At 41.7% G+C, this 17153-nt stretch overlaps 1 protein-coding gene across 1 annotated transcript in view; it reads left to right on the top strand.

Annotated features, from left to right (window-relative positions):
- The first annotated feature begins 6397 nt into the window (after positions 1 to 6397).
- Positions 6398 to 17153, top strand: part of LOC149849190 (uncharacterized) — an 85239-nt gene continuing 74483 nt past the window's right edge. The window contains exon 1 of the mRNA XM_090013611.1: positions 6398 to 6535. The gene's annotated coding sequence lies outside the window, so the exon portion shown is untranslated. The remainder of the gene's footprint in view (positions 6536 to 17153) is intronic.

Here is a 17153-nt window from a genome sequence, read left to right as displayed (position 1 = left end):
TTCTGCCTGAGGTCATCAACCGCCTTTTTACGACAATCGCAGAGGTAGTGCCTCATCTTGCCACAATACAAGCATTTGCCTGTCTCGAGCGGGCGCGCCTGCCCATAGTGAGATCGTTGGCATCTGGGGCATACATTGCCAGCCTGCTGTCTGGCTGGAGGGTTGCCCTAAGGCCGCTGGCGCTTTGAAGGAGAAAAATGTTTCTTTCCTCGTTCGATCTTTATGGGAAAGAACAATCGTCTGCTACGGCCGCCGGATGGTGTCTTCGGCTCATCACCCGCAACGGGTGGCTACTTGCTCTGTGCACTCTTAGAGCGCTCACAGGCTTCACTCAGGAGGGTGGCGACAGTAACTGCTACAAAGAAGGTCAAGGGCATACTAGTTAGGACCCAATACATGAGTCCCTCCTTCAGCCCTCGAATAAACTTTCCTGCCCGCTCACGATCATCCGCGAATAAGTTGTGCAGTAGGGTTCCAAACTCTGGAATTTGGCAATGTAATCCGTCAAACTCAAATTGCTCTGACTGAACTCCAAGAACTCCACCTTCTTCTTCTCCCTTGCATGAGGCAGGAAGTAATTCTCTAAGAAAGCAAAGCTTCCCAAGGAATTCGTGAAATTCCCGAAAACTGCACACCCTGGGCGATGTCCCACCAACTAAGGGCATTATCCTTTAGTCTGAAGGTCCCATATAATGTCTTCTTGTCGTTAGGGACTGAGAAGACCTCAAACACTCATTCCACCTCCTTCACCCAGTTATCAGCCATGTCTGGGTCGGGCTTGCCTTCGAAGGTCGGGGGGTCAAGCTTCAAATTTTTTTCATACGTCACTACAGTATGCTGGTTCGGTTCAGGAACGAGCGCTTGATCCCTTTGAAAACGAATCTGGTCTTGCATAGCCACTGTCAGGGTACTAAGGGAATCCATCACGAATCCTCGTTGATCTAACCATTCGTCAGCAGAATTGTCGTTCGAGTTCCTTACCATCCTTGAAATAAACAAGGGGTACCAAAGATCAAAAATTTCAGGAAATTCGAGATAGAAGTCAAAACATCTATATTATTCATGCGTAACATGAATAGTTTACAAAAACCCAACAATACTAGTACATAAGCAGAACGTGTCAAGCCACTTAGCTTAACAATGCAAAATACACCTACAAAGCAAGAGGAAATGTATACTCAAAGCGCAATGCAAATGCTCAATGGTCAAGAATACTTTCTTCCCTTAGCTCTGATACCAAAACTGTAACGCCCTAAAATTTCAAACTTGCGAACCTTTCAGAAAACAGGCAATAGACTAAAAAAAATCTTTTTCCTTCAAAGTTTGTTTATCAAATCAACGAAAGTCTATTCTTTTGTTAAATTTAGAAACGCAAGCTGACAACTTTGGGCACGTTAGCTAAAAGAACTAAAACGCACAATCTATGCTACTTGCAAGACACTTGGAAAAGTCACTTCCATTAAAATAAGTTCCCAAATAGTACAAAATTCAGATATTTGAAGGAAAATCCGTTACAGAACCCAAAACGTCCAGGATGCGAGCTAAGAGCAGAAAAAAGGAAGTCTTAAAGCCATCTGGTAATCGCGCCATCGCCCGTGGTGTACCTAATCATCACCTGTACCCATAAAATGGGTTAGTTTCATAAAAAACTAGTAGGTGCATAAGAGAGACTATAGAAAACTGAATTAAGAGCATTTAATTCAGCATGCTAAGTAGTTTAAAGCAGATATGCAGTTAACTAGGTAAGCAGTGCAAAACAATTAAGCAGTTCAAGCAAGTAAGTTGTGCAACTGTCAAATGCAGCATGACGATTCATTTGATCATGAGCTGTGAACTACCACGCAACTAGCAAGTCTCTATGACCCATCAACCAATGTGAACAAACTTTACGTTTCGATATTACTGGCCTGCGGGTACACACAAGCAAAATATAGAAACAACTGAGACTAGTTCGGGCGTTTGTTATTCTATGTATTTTCAATAACCCGAATAGCTAGTTGAGTCCACTCCTAAGTGGACGACTTTAGCCGAGAGAGGATTCCTCAAAGGCAGGTAAGTGGCAATAGATGCATTAGACTTCTGCAGAAGTCCATGAGATCTACCACCTAGGATAATGTCTGCTAGTCCCTTCCCCTAACTCCAATGATTGGGGATGCCAGATCTTTGCCCGTGGGGTGGTTGTTAACAACCTGTCTATTGGAGTTTTGTACCACTCCGTCCTCTCCCTTGACAGACAACAAGAAGCGAATGAGTGCGTTGGGTGTTTCTTAACTAATGACTCATTCTATGTTGTGGTCTTTCAACCACTTGAGCATCAAGCCTGTGAAGGCGACCAATCACCATTTTATTGATTACAGCATTGTGCATTTAGCACTGTTTGAGGCCGCACGACCGTCTCATCCGATCATCGCAGTACTAGCGTATAGTACACGACTACAAGTACTCAAGGATGAAAGCGGTATAGCTCCTTAATAGGAGCCTCAACAAAAGTGTTTCACAAACATATAATATTTCTCAAACTTTACTTTTGACATTCTTTATCTTTTAAAATAGCCAGTAGCTTGTGCCAACATTCATCATGCAATTTTCTAGAATCTCATATGCTATTAGGGTATCTACATGTCTCCCATGACTCGATACCGGCCTCAACAGACGAGATACAAGTTTCTTAACATAACCCCCGTTAAGAAGTTCGCTCGAGCCCCAATTCGAGGTTACCCGAGATATGTCGAAAAGATAAATAGAACCAACTAATCACATCCTTCCAAATGCTTCAATTTGGACAATCTTTAATGCTTTTGCACAACTCTCTAAAATCTCAAGTGTACTCTGCAGGACTGCATACTTGAAGAGTCAGGATCTTTGCGATGTATCCCTCTCCTTAGATGAGGATGTATCGCTAAGCTCTCGACTCAACTCTTGTCGCAAGAGAGAGAAAGAAAAATGCTTCTTGCATCCTCCACGAGGATGCCTTTATAGCACATGCAATGAGCAAAAACCTGAGCGTCATCTACAATGGCAAGGTAGTAACAAAACATTTGCAAAAGCAAGAGCCTGGGCGCAAAGTACGATGACAAAGGAAAGACATGACATAAGTAAATGACAAGGATCACGAAACTGCGTCCTTGAGTTAAATGTGTACTCATATAAATATAGATTTCTTTATTTGTCCTTTTTAGTTAATTGAACTCAATTCAATTGTCGAAGTCCTCTATGCAATCTTCCCCTACCTTGGAATGTTGCAAGCTTGCTGGTGTCTGCGGGTGTAAACAATTGACGGCTCGGGTCACGGAGCGTGAGCAGGATCCGTCGTATGAGCTGCAAAAATGACAATCTTAGCAAACTAACACAAAAAATAAAAGATCAAGGTCATTGCCGCTGACCTGGCGTGAAGACAACAGATGTATCGTGCCCTTGCGCATCTGCTATAAGCGCAAGAAGCAAGGGCTGCAAGCCCCTGTAGACCTGCTGTCAGCAAATTACGAGGAGGCAGAGGGTTGCACCCCTGCCCTCAGAAAGCGAGGGTAGGCAGGGTTGCACCCCTGCCTGACAAAGTAGAAGAGAGGCAGAGGCAAAGCTCGTGCCTGTCAACAACGAAGGGGAGTCAATGGGCTTCGCCTCTGCCTGACAAACATGCAAAGAGGCAAGGGCTTGGCCCCTGCCTGATGAATACATAAACAAAAAGGGGCGAAGCCCCTGCCTGAAGCTAGAGAAGAGGGAGGCAGGGGACCTTGCCCCTGCTTGTCAAAAAATAGCGGAGGCAGGGGCCCCTGCCTAAAGAGAAAAAAGGGTGCAGGGAGGGGGCTCGACCCCTCCCCTGCCGTAACAAGGAGCACGGAGGGGCTCGACCCTCTTCCCTGTCATAACAAAGAGCAGAGAGGGGCTCAACCCCCTCCCTTGCCGTAACAGGGAGCAAAGAGGGGCTCGACCCCCTCCCCTGCCGTAACAAGGAGCTCAGAGAGGGTTGGGCCACTCCCTTGCTAAAGGTGGTGCATGGAGAAGGTTCAACCCCTCCCTTGGCCACATGGAGCATAAAGAGGGCTCGGCCCCTCCCCTGTCGTACCACTGAGCAGGGAGGGGCTTGACCCTTCCTTGTCGTCAAAGGGAGCAGGGAGGGGCTCGGCCCCCTCCCCTACCATAAGGAGACGCAGGGAAGGGCTCAACCCCCTCCCCTGCCATAAGGAGACGCAAGGAAGGGCATCGACCCCTCCCCTGCAACCAGGGGGCTCCGGGAAGGGGCTCGACCCCTCCCTTACCAAACACGACATAGGGAGGGGCTCCGCCTCTCCCTCGCTAAAAGGAGTCGCAGGGAGGGGGGCTTTGCCCCTCCTCTGCGATTTAGGGCAGCAGGGAGGCGGCTCGCCTCCCTCCGTCGCAACAGAGAGGTGAGGGAGAAAGAGAGGAGAGAAGAGGCATACCTGGAGGTTGTCAGAGGAGCTCGTCGGAGAGGGTCGTCAGTGGCGGTGATTTGCCGGCGCGTGGAGCATGGGAAAGGCGGTCAGGGGATAGAGATACAAGAGAGCAGAGGGGAAAGCGAGAGGGGAAAATGAGGCATACTTGGGGGTCGCCGAAGGAGCTCATCGAAGAGGGTCGTCGGTGGCAGTGATTTGCCGGCACAAGGAGCGTGGGAGAGGCGGTCGGGGGAGAGAGCAGAGGGAAAAGGGGGGTTTCGAGAACCTCCCCCCCCTTTGCTTCGCTGTTTTTAAAAGACACGAGAGGCGGTGCCTCTGTTCAGTCCGGGTCGGGTCCGGATCCGACCCGAATCCAAGTAAATTTTTTTTTTTGTGTTTTACACATGAAACAGGGATGGAGGTTAAAATCCAAACCCGTGCGAGGATGGAGGTCCGGATTTTGAGATGGGGCGGGGGTGGAGACCTTGTCCCCCGCCCCAGCTCCGTTCCACTATCATCCCTAGTCCTAAAACCAATTTTATGAAAATAAAATCAAAATAGAGGCATTTTTCAAGAATTCAAGCACGTGTAATTTCAGAAACTATATCAAGATCTTTGGAAATAAAATAAAACTTGGAGATCTTCTGAGGTTTTAAAATTCAGAATAGGACTTGAATTTTTTAAGTCAAAATTGAGATAATTTTTTGAAATATTTGAGGTCTTTTTTAGAAACACTATAAGTGTATTTTTTGAAATCCAACATTAAATCATGGACATTTTTGACATTGTGAAAAGAAAATGAAATTCATGAGGTACCCAAGAATGGATGCAGGATAAGCTTAAGGCCCTAAGTCTAGTTTTAAACATGTTCAGTAACATTTTCCATAATTTTCAAATGGTTTTTTTTAAAGATCACTTTTGGTGTTTAACATAAAATTTTTATGGGTTGTGAAAAAAAAATGATAAGTTTTAAATCAAACGCTTTAAATTCTAAACTTTCACCTTTAAACAAATCAATTTGAATTGAATGAACTCGAATTGGATCTAAACTGGACCCAATGGAACCCAGATAAAGTCCCATCAAATTTATCCTCCCAAACATAACTTAAGAAGTATATAAAGAAAGAAATTATGCATGAAATGATAATGCAGATTACTAATCCTAGCTCTAACATGGATGATGAAGAAAGTAGTCTAACCCAGGTTTATTAAGGACCCATTTAGAACTTTGCCCGGCTAGTTGAAGATTTGAATGTCTACAATGAGTTTCACCAGTTTCTGTCCAAGTTACTACGTTAGCCCATCTGTGTTGACAAAGTATCCATTTCAGCTACATTTTGGTCGAAGTAGATAAGAAGGCTGTTTTTTAACATCCTAAGGTGATCAAGATGACAATATGCCTATTTGTGTGGAAGTTTTGCAGGACATCTTATCAAGCAAGCGTGTGGCCAATCCATAAATTTTGTATCCTGCCATTCGAAATCATTTAGGCGCTGTTTGGGAGCCGCTGTTGGGCGTAAAAAATGGACAGATTTCAAAGATGTGCATCTTTGCAAGGATGATTGTTGCCAAATCAGTTGGATCTCTCATCGCCCTTTCCAACGACGGCCCCCAAAGACAGTCTTTTTGTGGTGCCAGATGTGCAACATTTAGGTTTTAATCTGCATTTACATTCTGTCCAAATCCAGAATCTGATTGGCCATGAAATGATAATGTCAGATTCAGTAAGGCCTACATGGAAAACTAAATCTAACCTATTTTACATCCCTAGATTACGCTGGTCCAATTAAGTAGGACTCAATAGTACCCCGAGTCCGACTCGTACACATACATAGAATTCTATTCTAGAAATAATGCAAGCAACCCGCGGTCTGCAATTGCATGTGATCTGGTGGATCCATTTACTATGGAAACCTTTAAAGAAAAATCACTCCGACCATCTCTCTCTCTCTCTCACAACTGTACCCACGCTCCGACCCGCCAGTTACTAACTCCCGTCTCCCAACAGTCCATCTCTCTCTCTACGCGCGCGTACACACACACATCTGGTTCTCCAAGTTTGCTAAAGGAGGAGAAGGAGAAGGACAAGGACAAGGGAACGATGGCTCCTTCTTCCTAGCAGATCATCGTCCCTACCGCCCTCGGTGGGTTTTTCTCTCCCCAAAGTGTTCCCATCTTCTCTTTCTTTCCCTTCTTTCTCTCTTTCATGTGCTTAATCGATGCGATTAGTGAGGGTTAAGGCTTCGGTGCGGAAGTGGTTGCAGAGTGATCCATTCTGTTAATGGTTTCGATCTTTCGTTTCGCTAGATATTCTTCATTATTTGATCCATCCTATCAATTTTTGCCTTTCTCTTACCTTTCTTTATAAGTTTTCTATGTGATTAGTTTTCGTGTCTCGATGTGTAGAAGACAGATTGCATTTCTTTCATTACAAATTATTCGTGTTAATTTTTTTTCTCCTTTTGGTGCTTTACTTTTCTGATCGCATTCCTATCTGTTTCAGACTAAATTGAAATGTGTTCGTGTAAAGAGTCTTTGATCTTGTAGATCTTTACTTCTAATCATGTTTTTTTCTGTTCAATTAAGTATTTTGGTGTTCATCTTGTGCAAATTTCCTGATTCTGTAATTGTTTCATTGTTTCGTTGAGGATAGAGAAGTTATTGTAACAGCACAGTATAGAATGGGGTGATTTTTGCTATGTATTATGTGATTCACTATTAGGATCTTGATTGGAACTCTTCTGGTGGTTGACATCATCTCTTTATTTGTTTCGGCCTCTTTTCGGTTTCACATGTACAGGAATAAATGCGTTTGAGTCCTCAGACTTGTTTTTTCTTCCGGAGAATGTGTTGTTTGAAACACACACACGCCCACATATAAGCATGCATGCATGTACCCACACATTATATCATGTTTCACTAACAATGTGAACTTGTATCTGAACACCGTTTCATTTCACTGCATTCTTTTGTGAATTTAGAAACATAGATTTGTTTACATTACCTAATTGGACTATAAAATAGTTTAGGTATTCAGCTTAATTGAGCTCATTCTACCTGCATTTGAGCAGGCGGTATGGGATACACATGCTTATTATTCCTTGGTGCAGTTGCTAATCCGCACTATTCCCACATCAGGTGTGGTTATCTGATGCTATGGAGGGACCTGCTCCTATTTCGGCTCTTATACATGCTGCTACTATGGTAGCTCTAGGGATTTTTCTTGTAGCTTGGCTTCTTCCTCTTTTTAGAGTCATACTTGTTCCAGGCTGGACCCACCCTCAATTTGACCCATACGTTGGTGTTTTCACCCTTTTGCTGTTCAGAGTCTTCAGACTCTGTATGTGCATGCCAGGACTTGTTGGATCTAGGCTATCATATGTGAGTGCCCCATTCTTTTATAGAGGGGTAAACTAAAATTGGCATTCTTTATGAATCCAGCATACCAACATGCATCGAGGTTATGTTTTAGGAAACAATGTACATGTAGCTTGACAGAAAATAGATAGTGATGGGACTGAAAGAGATAGATGATGGGACTGAAAGAGATAGACCTAGGAAATTAATGGCAGGAACTCGAGGAAAACTTAAGTTTCATAACTGGGGATGAATTCTTGTCATCACTAAAATTTTATGGAGTTCACCCAAAAGTTCTTTGCCAGCTCACATGCATTGCATAGGAAGAGGTAGAAAATGCAATAAATGTTGCTTGATAGGCATTTTTTTTTATCTGAGACAGCACTTTTTTAGTTTTGACCTTTGACCAATTACCTGTTTATCTTTTATGTATTCAATTTGGTATTATCACTCCAGAAGACTATTAACCATGACCTTATAGTCTTTTAAAATGCACCATTCACCTTAATATTTTGACCTTCAGGAAGGGATGGGAATGGGCAGATTGTAGTTGCTTAGCCTTTAAGGAAGCATACTCTTAACCATATGTTCAGAACAGATGAATAATTTTCTTTCATGCCAGCAGGACTAGGATATGAATGAATTAAGCTTATACTTTCCCAAATCACACACGCCTTTCTTGCCAAGTTAAATTTGTGAATAAGCTTTAAATCACACAATTGTTGAAGTTTAAGTAATTTGATGGTTTTCATTTGAAGGAATACCAAGGATTGCATTTTGTAATTTCTTTCAATCACATTTATGCTCAGATAATAAAACCTTTCACTCTTGGCTTATTTTGAGTATCCAATAAATATGCATCTAATGGTCTCACCATTGCATTTTTCTTTGAACTGATATCAAAACCTACCTTCTAAGGTATCTTTTCTTTGGGTTTTTGTTAGTTTGCAGATCATAAAGTGCAGATGTAAAAGCCTTCGAAGGAACTCAATTTAATACACACACACACACGTGTGTATATATGTATTTGCTTCTGTACAAAATATCTTGAATGATGCATGCACTTTTAAGGGCTTAGTCATATCCAAGAATGTTATATTACAAATTTTCAACATACCATTTTGCTAAAGATGTTTTTGGTGTTCTCATATGAAAAACTGGGTTATGGCTTTCTATAATATGATCAAACACATTTGAGGTATACTTACCTAGTTGGTCCAAAGTGCCTTATGTAACATTTAACTGGTTTGTAACATTTCTTATGATATTGGTTAGTAGTCCTAAAGGGTAAAAGTAGCCATGTTGTCTCATGTAGGCCACCTCTCTTAACCATAAGGTCGAGGCTGATTAGGATATAAAGAACTGCTTTTCGTCAGGGTAGATTTATCCAATTTCCCCATTTAAATTGTTTACCTTTCCTTTTACCAAGTATTTTTCTTAAATACCCATGTCTATGTAACATGGACACTTTTGAAAGGTCAACACACCTGCACTGATGTGGATGCGACCAGAGTTACCATAAGCTTCTTAGATAAGTGGGAAGCCCGGTTCCTCGAAACTCGCTTCGAAAGCGCGAGATTCCTCGCTTCTGAAACTTGATGGGAATCTCGATTCTCCCATGTTTCTCTCATGCTTTTCACACACTTCGTCTATTCTTATATGCTTTCTCACTCTATTTTCATGTTTTTTATGTGTTTTCTCTCACTCTTCTCACTCACTTACATGTGCTTCCTCTAAATTGGCAATCATCATTTTTAGTTTTTTGTTAAAAATTTAATTTTTACATCAAGAAATCATGAAATTTAAGAATAGTCACTTTTATTTTAGTTTTTATTTGTGTTTCATTTTGATTTTCATTCAATTCTTATATTGCTTTTTTTTTTATTCCTTGCTTCCCACTTCCTATACATTTTAAAATGCATCCCTTCTCGCTTTCGCTTCCTGTATCGTTTTCCGTTTATGCTTCCTAGTCTCGCAACCTTGGATGCAACACTTGGTGTAACGCCCCAAAATTTACCACTTGTGATTTTGAAAACATTAGTAACAAACCCTTTTTAAAATTTCGAAAACATCAGCGGAAGCAATTCAGAGAAGGAAAACAAGTGGATGAATTCTGGGTACGTTAGCTCGAAGACCAACATCAAACAATTTCTCAGAGTAGTAAGGAACAAAAACAATCATTTATTAATAGGCTTTGTTGTTTAACAAATAACAATTTTTCCACAATCCAAAACCCAACAAAATCCCAAAACTCCGAGCCAGGACGCCAACAAAAAGAAGGAAGGCTTGAGTCACGTTGTATCGTGCCATTGGCTACCCGAAAAATCCTACTCCTCACCTGCCCATGAAATGGGTCAGTTTTGTGACAAACTAGTAGGGTGCATAAGTAAACAATATAGAATAGAGCAGGATATGCACGAGATAAGCAATATTTCATTGAGTGCAGTAACATGTATAAATAGAAGATAAGAGACTTAAAGTCTAATATAACATTCAATCATAATTATCACTATACTACACAGGGCATACATCATAGGCAGAAACAACAACTAATGTAAATCTACAACTATTATGAGCATGATATTATTTAAGTTCTGATATGTAACTGGCCTGTGGGTACACACAGACGCGAAATGTAGAAACAACCGAGACCGATTCGGGGGTCCATTATGTCAAGTATTTTTCTTATTAACCCGGTTGACTGACTAAGTCCGCTCCTAAGGGGATGGTCATGGACCGAGAGAGTAAATCCCCAAAGGCATTCGTGGCCCATGGATGCATCCAACTTCTGCAGAAGTACGTGGGAGTTACCACCTAGGATAATTTATGGTAATCCCAATTCCCCTAACTCCGATGACTGGGAAAGCCAGGTCTTTTGCCCGTGGGGTGGTTGTTAACAATCTGTCCATCGGAGTTTTTGTACCATCAATCCTCTCCCCTGATGAACCGTGAGGTCGAAAGGGCACGACGGGCGTTTCTTAACCGTCGCCCCAATCTCCATGCTCTGGTCTATCAAACCCACTTGAGCATCTTGCCTGTCAAGGCGAAAAGTCACCATGTATGTGATCTCAATAATCTTTTATAAGCATAATTCGAGGTTGCCACCACCTCTTCATCCTGACATCGTAACACCAATGTGACGTACTTGTCCAAAAGTATGATCGTACCCGTCTGAAGGCACGACTACGATGAGAGGGGAAACAATAATTATATTGCAATTTATTTGGTTTAAATCTACATGTTTTGCTCTTTGTTTGCTTATGAAGGCGTACATCATTATTCTTATATGTTTAAATCCAGTGCTCATTGCACGCTTTGAGATACTCATCGACCTCACATCCTACTCATCGTGGTGTACAAGCAGTACTTGTCTAGAGGTCCGACTACAATGGTAGGTCATGGGTTTCTCGAGAGATAACCCAACATAACATGATATAATATATATGAGCAAGCTAGTTTTCTGACCCAAGAACTCAAAGTACAGAGAGTTATAACTAACAACTTACAAAGAGACGCTTTACATTTATGCTTTTGAGCTCGATAAGTCAAGCCTTGTACAAAGAAGGTCCTTTCATCGGCACTACTGTGCCTATACTCAATTTCGCACTTCTTTCGAACGGTTGTGAAATATTGTATGTGCAATTGTGCACCCTACGAGGCTTGCTTGAGGGTGGCACTCAGAACAAAGGTGTGATAGCAATATTAAGCATCTACAATGCAATAGCAATAGCTAACAAGTACGACAAAGTAACATAGTACAAGCTCATGCATGCAAGATACAAGGAAAAACACTAAGATCTCAACAAGTCCGAGACAAATAGGAATAAGTCATACTTTTCTATACAGACATGCAATTTCTCAGAATCCAAACATTTCCCAAAGTCTTCGTGCGATTTTTCCCCTACCTCGGGATGTTATGTAGTGTGCGTTTACGAGTGTAGATGATACGAGGCTCGGGCCGCGGAGCCAGAGCGGGGTTCGATGCGAAGTCTGCAAAAGTGTGAGCATCTAGCGCTATATTATTTATCATGCGGAGAAAAGAAAGTCAGGCAGGGCATCGCCCTTTGCCTGTCGGTCGAAAAAGAGAGGCGGCAGGGGTGTGCCTCTGCATGCAGAAATCAGACTAGCGACGGGGGGGGGGGGGGGGCGAGCCCCTGCCTGCCGACAATAGCGAGGCGGTAGAGGGCGAGCCCCTGCCTGCCGAGAACCAAGAGGCGGCAGGGGGCGAGCCCCTGTCGACAACAACGAGGCGGCAGAGGGTGAGCCCCTGCCTGCCGAGAACCAAGAGGCGGCAGGGGGCGAGCCCTTGCCTGCCCAGAAATCAAAGGGCGACAGGGGCATCGCCCCTGCCTGCCAAAATCAAAGGGCGACAGGGGCAACCCCCCATTCTTGACTGTCAAGATCTCCCATTGACAGTCAAGATCCCCAAATCGAACGATTTGGGGCTTCCTAAAAGCCTTTCCTAAATTAAGAACTCGAAACCCCCAAATCCAAGAAATTGGGGTTCTCGGTTTTGGGTTAGCAATGGCCTTAATCATTCAAAGGTGTTCCCTTGACCAACCCAAGCACACCCAAACCCGGTCAATAACCCACAAGAAAAGTTACCGATCCTACCTGTTTCCGACGACTAGAGGAGGTTGCTGCAGCTAGAGAAGGTTTTCTGGCGTCGCTTCCTCGATTGCCGTGAGAAGGAGGTCGCCGACGACATTGGTTGCTGGCGACGGCGGCAACAAGTGGTTGGCTTCCTCCGGCGCCGGTGCTTCTGCCAGCAAGCGCAGGATCGCCGCCGGTGAGGAGAAGGGCTCCAACGAGGTGGGAGGGAAGAGCCGAGAGGAGGAAGAGAGATGAGAGGTGAGACTTGCTTTCCCCCCTTTTAACGAGAGGAGACCCGCGATTACGCCCCCTCTTGAATTTCTTGTTTTGCAAGAATTGTGCCCTAGGCACGATTCTTGAATCCTGTTATTAATCATAACGCAGTCGGGTCCGGGTCCGAACCGTGACCCACAATGCCGGATCCACTCTAACGTGGATCCGGGTCGACTTTATAGTGTTGGATTCATCCTAACATGGATCCGGGTCAACCTAAAATGAGGGATCCAAATGGATCCGGGTTGATTCTCTGATGCTGGATCCACAAGGAACGTGGGTCCGGGTCTGAAGTGGATGGTGGATCCACAGGTTGGATCTATTTGGGTCTAACCCCAATTACCCAAATCTTTTATTATATATATATTCTTTTGGATTCGATAAGGGATCTTGGACCCAAAATGCCTAAAATTCCTCAAAATTTTGGGTTATTACATCCTACCCCCCTAAAAAGAATTTCGTCCTCGAAATTGCCAGTAAAAGTTTTACTCTACAAGATTAGGGTACTTCTCCCGTAGATTAGCTTTAGGCTCCCACATGCTTTCATCGATGCCATAATGTTGCCATCTCACCTTGACGAAAGGAATGGTCTTAGATCGTAAGACCCGCTCGCTTCGATCTAATATTTTCACAGGCTTTTCTTCCAAATTCTCAAATGGTCCCATGTATCTGGGCTTAACTCTCCCCCTAAGAAGAATTTCGCCCTCGAAATTCCATTGCAGAATTCTCGTAGCGATCGTAGTCTGAGGGAATTGGAATCAACAAGGATGCACGTATGTGTGCGAGCTCATAACATGTATTCCCACATATAAGGATCAAGACAAAACACAATGTGTTTCTATGAGAAGTTCAGAGCTAAAAGTCGGTCTAAACAAAATTCATACATGATTTCTTTGATAGAAAAATCTGTACTAAATCACGTTGTTTGTTGTTCTCGTTATTTCTAAGTCTTCTTGTCCTGAATAACCTCTACGTATTCCTCTTTCTCAAAATGGCCTCATCTTTTAATAGAAGACCCCAACATAACCTCCATTCCAGGTCTAGAATCTCTCACAGAATGACCCTTATATCCACAAACGACACAAACATGTCATTATATCAAGCTTTAAAATCAATAACGATCAGATTATGTTACAACTAAAAGCAAATCTATTGATTCATGCCAAGCTATCTTCATCAATCTTGGAGAATCCTCACAATTTACCTTGACTCTTTATTAATTAAAGATTAACAAGATCCGTATCGGGTCACCTGGTCTGGGAAATGTACCCTCCCACACGGAATTACCGCTCTAGAGAGTATACCTGGTCTTGGACAATACACTTCCCCACAGATAATCATCCACATAAAAAGGATCCTCAACAGGTGCCAAAATAGTGATACATACAAATGACCGCTTTCAAGGTCGATAGCCACCAATATTGGCACGATCAAATATATCACCAATAGGCACCATCACTTCATATGACACCTAAGTCATAAAATCCCACATTTCCCCAATAAGGTTCCATGAATCATAGTTCTCTATTGAACTTAAGCATATATCGCATGCTTTCAAAATTTCATATCACGTGACATTTCAATCATATCATACAAAAGCATATGATCCTATATATCATAACATTGCATTTTTCAAATCTAACCTTCAAGATACGTAATTTCTACGTAGTTCGAGTTATGCATACATGACTCAAATCATATATATGTCTAAGACACGCAGATCATTTCATGTGCACTGATAATTTTGACATCATATCATATTCGATGATTTCGATGTGAAACACACACACATATCTACTAAGAGATTTAGTCGAATATTCATGATACACACATCAATCATGCTATACCATTATAATAGATTCCTTTAGACAATCATCTATAATGCAATCATCTACAATATAAAACTATGTAGGCGTGAAATCACCTATATGATAATATAAGCATCATAAAAAGTACCAGTAACACGACCGATAACAAAACAAAATAAATTTATACTTACAGAGCGCTTGCAGGGTGTGGCACGACCGTGATCTTTGATTTAGTGTTCCAATGCTCTGATACCATTTGTAACGCCCCGAAAATTTTAACCCAAATTTATGTGATTTTTTTTATAACAGCGGAAAGAATAACCAATATAGGGTTAAGCATTTCAGAACATTACATTTGAGAGAAAACTCAACACATATATTTCATTTCATTATGATATGAACATTTAAATTACCATAAACCTAAGGAATCACTAGAACATTAAATCAACAATCTCGATCCAATGCCTCATCCCGCAATCGCTCATAAGTCTACTCGTTTACCTGAAAATGGTAAAAATTATAGGAATTAGACTACCACGTTTAAGTAGGACAACTGTAACTTTTAATGCAGGTATATCATAAATCTAGCATGTGATGTGGGTGTCAAAGGTGATCCTTGACATATGTCTAAACAAGTAAGCAGTTTATGCCACAGAAACCAACATTAATATACATGAGCATGTAAATAGTTATCCAACAACCATAACTGAACAGGTAAAGCATCGTGCGTAACATTAATAAGCAAGTGAATGTGTATTGCAACAGTCATAACAATAACCTGTACAACTCTCGGATAATTCTTCAACTACCTCATATCTACACATTTCACAATTTTATATCATCACAAGCTCAGAATATAAAGCATGTTAAAGAACATAAACACATACCTCCAGTATTTCCACTCACTGTGATACCTAACTTCTCTAAAATTGTGTTTAAATTATCTTACCCCGCGGGTACACACGGGCACAGATGACCATCTCAAAAGAGAACGTTCGGGGGGTATGTTATTCAAGAGTATTTTATTAACCCGAACATTCTAACTGCGACTGAATCCCCAAGGGAGCGACCAATAGCCGAGAGAATCTCCCAAGGACTCAACTCAAGACAGGATGCCTCCCTAACTTCTGCAGAAGACACGAAACTACCACCTAGGACACATAGGTAGTCCTGGTCCTTAACTCCGAGGACGGGGACCAACGAGCCGCTTCACGCTCGAAACACAACACAAGTCCTCGAAGTTTTGTACCACCTACCCTCTCTAAGGTAAGCCTCAAAAACTAGTTTCATTAGGTAATCATTTTCCCGAAGTTCAGGGCATTTCCCAACTTCCTTCTACTGCCATAGCAGTCGATCCCAACCTTAGTCGTTTTACCAAGGTGTATAAATAATCCCATCATTTTTCATATTGATTTCATAACCCACTCAGAGTGCTCCGGTGCCTTTAAACCAGTCAAGCACACAACCATTGAGTTTAAGTTCTCTTGTCATGTCTACTTTCCATTGTACACAATTTATCAGCCTCAAGTACCTGCATTGGGTACCTATGTGTTATGTAAACCCAATAATTCATTTGAGAATAATACCATGTAATCATAATGGTGTTATAACCAGTTTATACACATATCAGTCTTATGCATAGTTAAATAGTAAACCCCATGAACACTTACTCTGTTTCTAAGCAGGCTGTTGATGAGCATCATATGATACATTTCAGCCAAATCAATGATAACAATAACATTATATGGTGCTGGGTAGTTTATATACATCCATGTTTGGGCACAACTGAATATTTATTTGAATAGCCAGAAACATATTAAATAACAAATTGAGATGCAGCCTAGCATGTGTTTGAGTGCCCACGAAATGACCAACCATACTGACATCAAGTTACTATGCAGTTTCTCATGATCACCGAGTATTCTCACAATAGGCAGCAGCATCAGATCCATGTGCAAATTCATATTAAACAACATACTCTCTTTAACCAAATTTTGAAATCAAAAGAAATGTAGTACCACATGCATTTGACTGTCCAGTATAAGGTGCAGTTAAGTACAACAAATTTTAGGAAATATCGATAAAAATTCTAATACCACTGTATCAGACAATACACGATCCGTAATCATTTATACAAAAAATAAGATGGAATCTGATAACTACTCAGACATGTGCATATCCTCATTCCATCCATGAACTGGAGCAGTTTCTACGTACAATTAACATCAACTGACACAATCGACTGTCAAGAATTAACATAAGGATGCTCTTGTTTGTCAGAATGCAACTGACACATTCGGCTAACAGTAAAGAACTTAATATGCTTATGTACAGTTTAAAAGAAACAGATGCAAGATCAAAAAAATAGGGCTCTAACATAATATGATGTGTTCACCAAATGGAATTAGATATATACGGCTAACAGTAAAGAACATAAACATCCTTATGTACGGTTAAAAGAAATGGATGCAAGATCAGAAACAAGGATTTAACAAGATAAACCCCTCTCCCCAAACGAGGTGAGTAGCTATTGCCGAGTTAGGGTTTATCAAGAAACCCCCAACCGATTGGATTTGAAAATTTCTGGTTTAGCAAGAAAAATCCTTTGTTTACAGATTTAGCACCAGTCGAAATCATACATTTCAATCAGGCATTCCCCTTTTTGCAGTGATATAAATCAAACATTAAATCAGACATTCTCCTTAGTAGCAATAGAGAACAAACATTCGAT

This window comes from Nuphar pumila, chromosome 1, assembly GCF_984573655.1.
Source record: "Nuphar pumila chromosome 1, dmNupPumi1.hap1.1, whole genome shotgun sequence".
Taxonomy (NCBI): Eukaryota; Viridiplantae; Streptophyta; class Magnoliopsida; order Nymphaeales; family Nymphaeaceae; genus Nuphar; species Nuphar pumila.
This window is presented reverse-complemented; position numbering and strand designations above follow the sequence as displayed.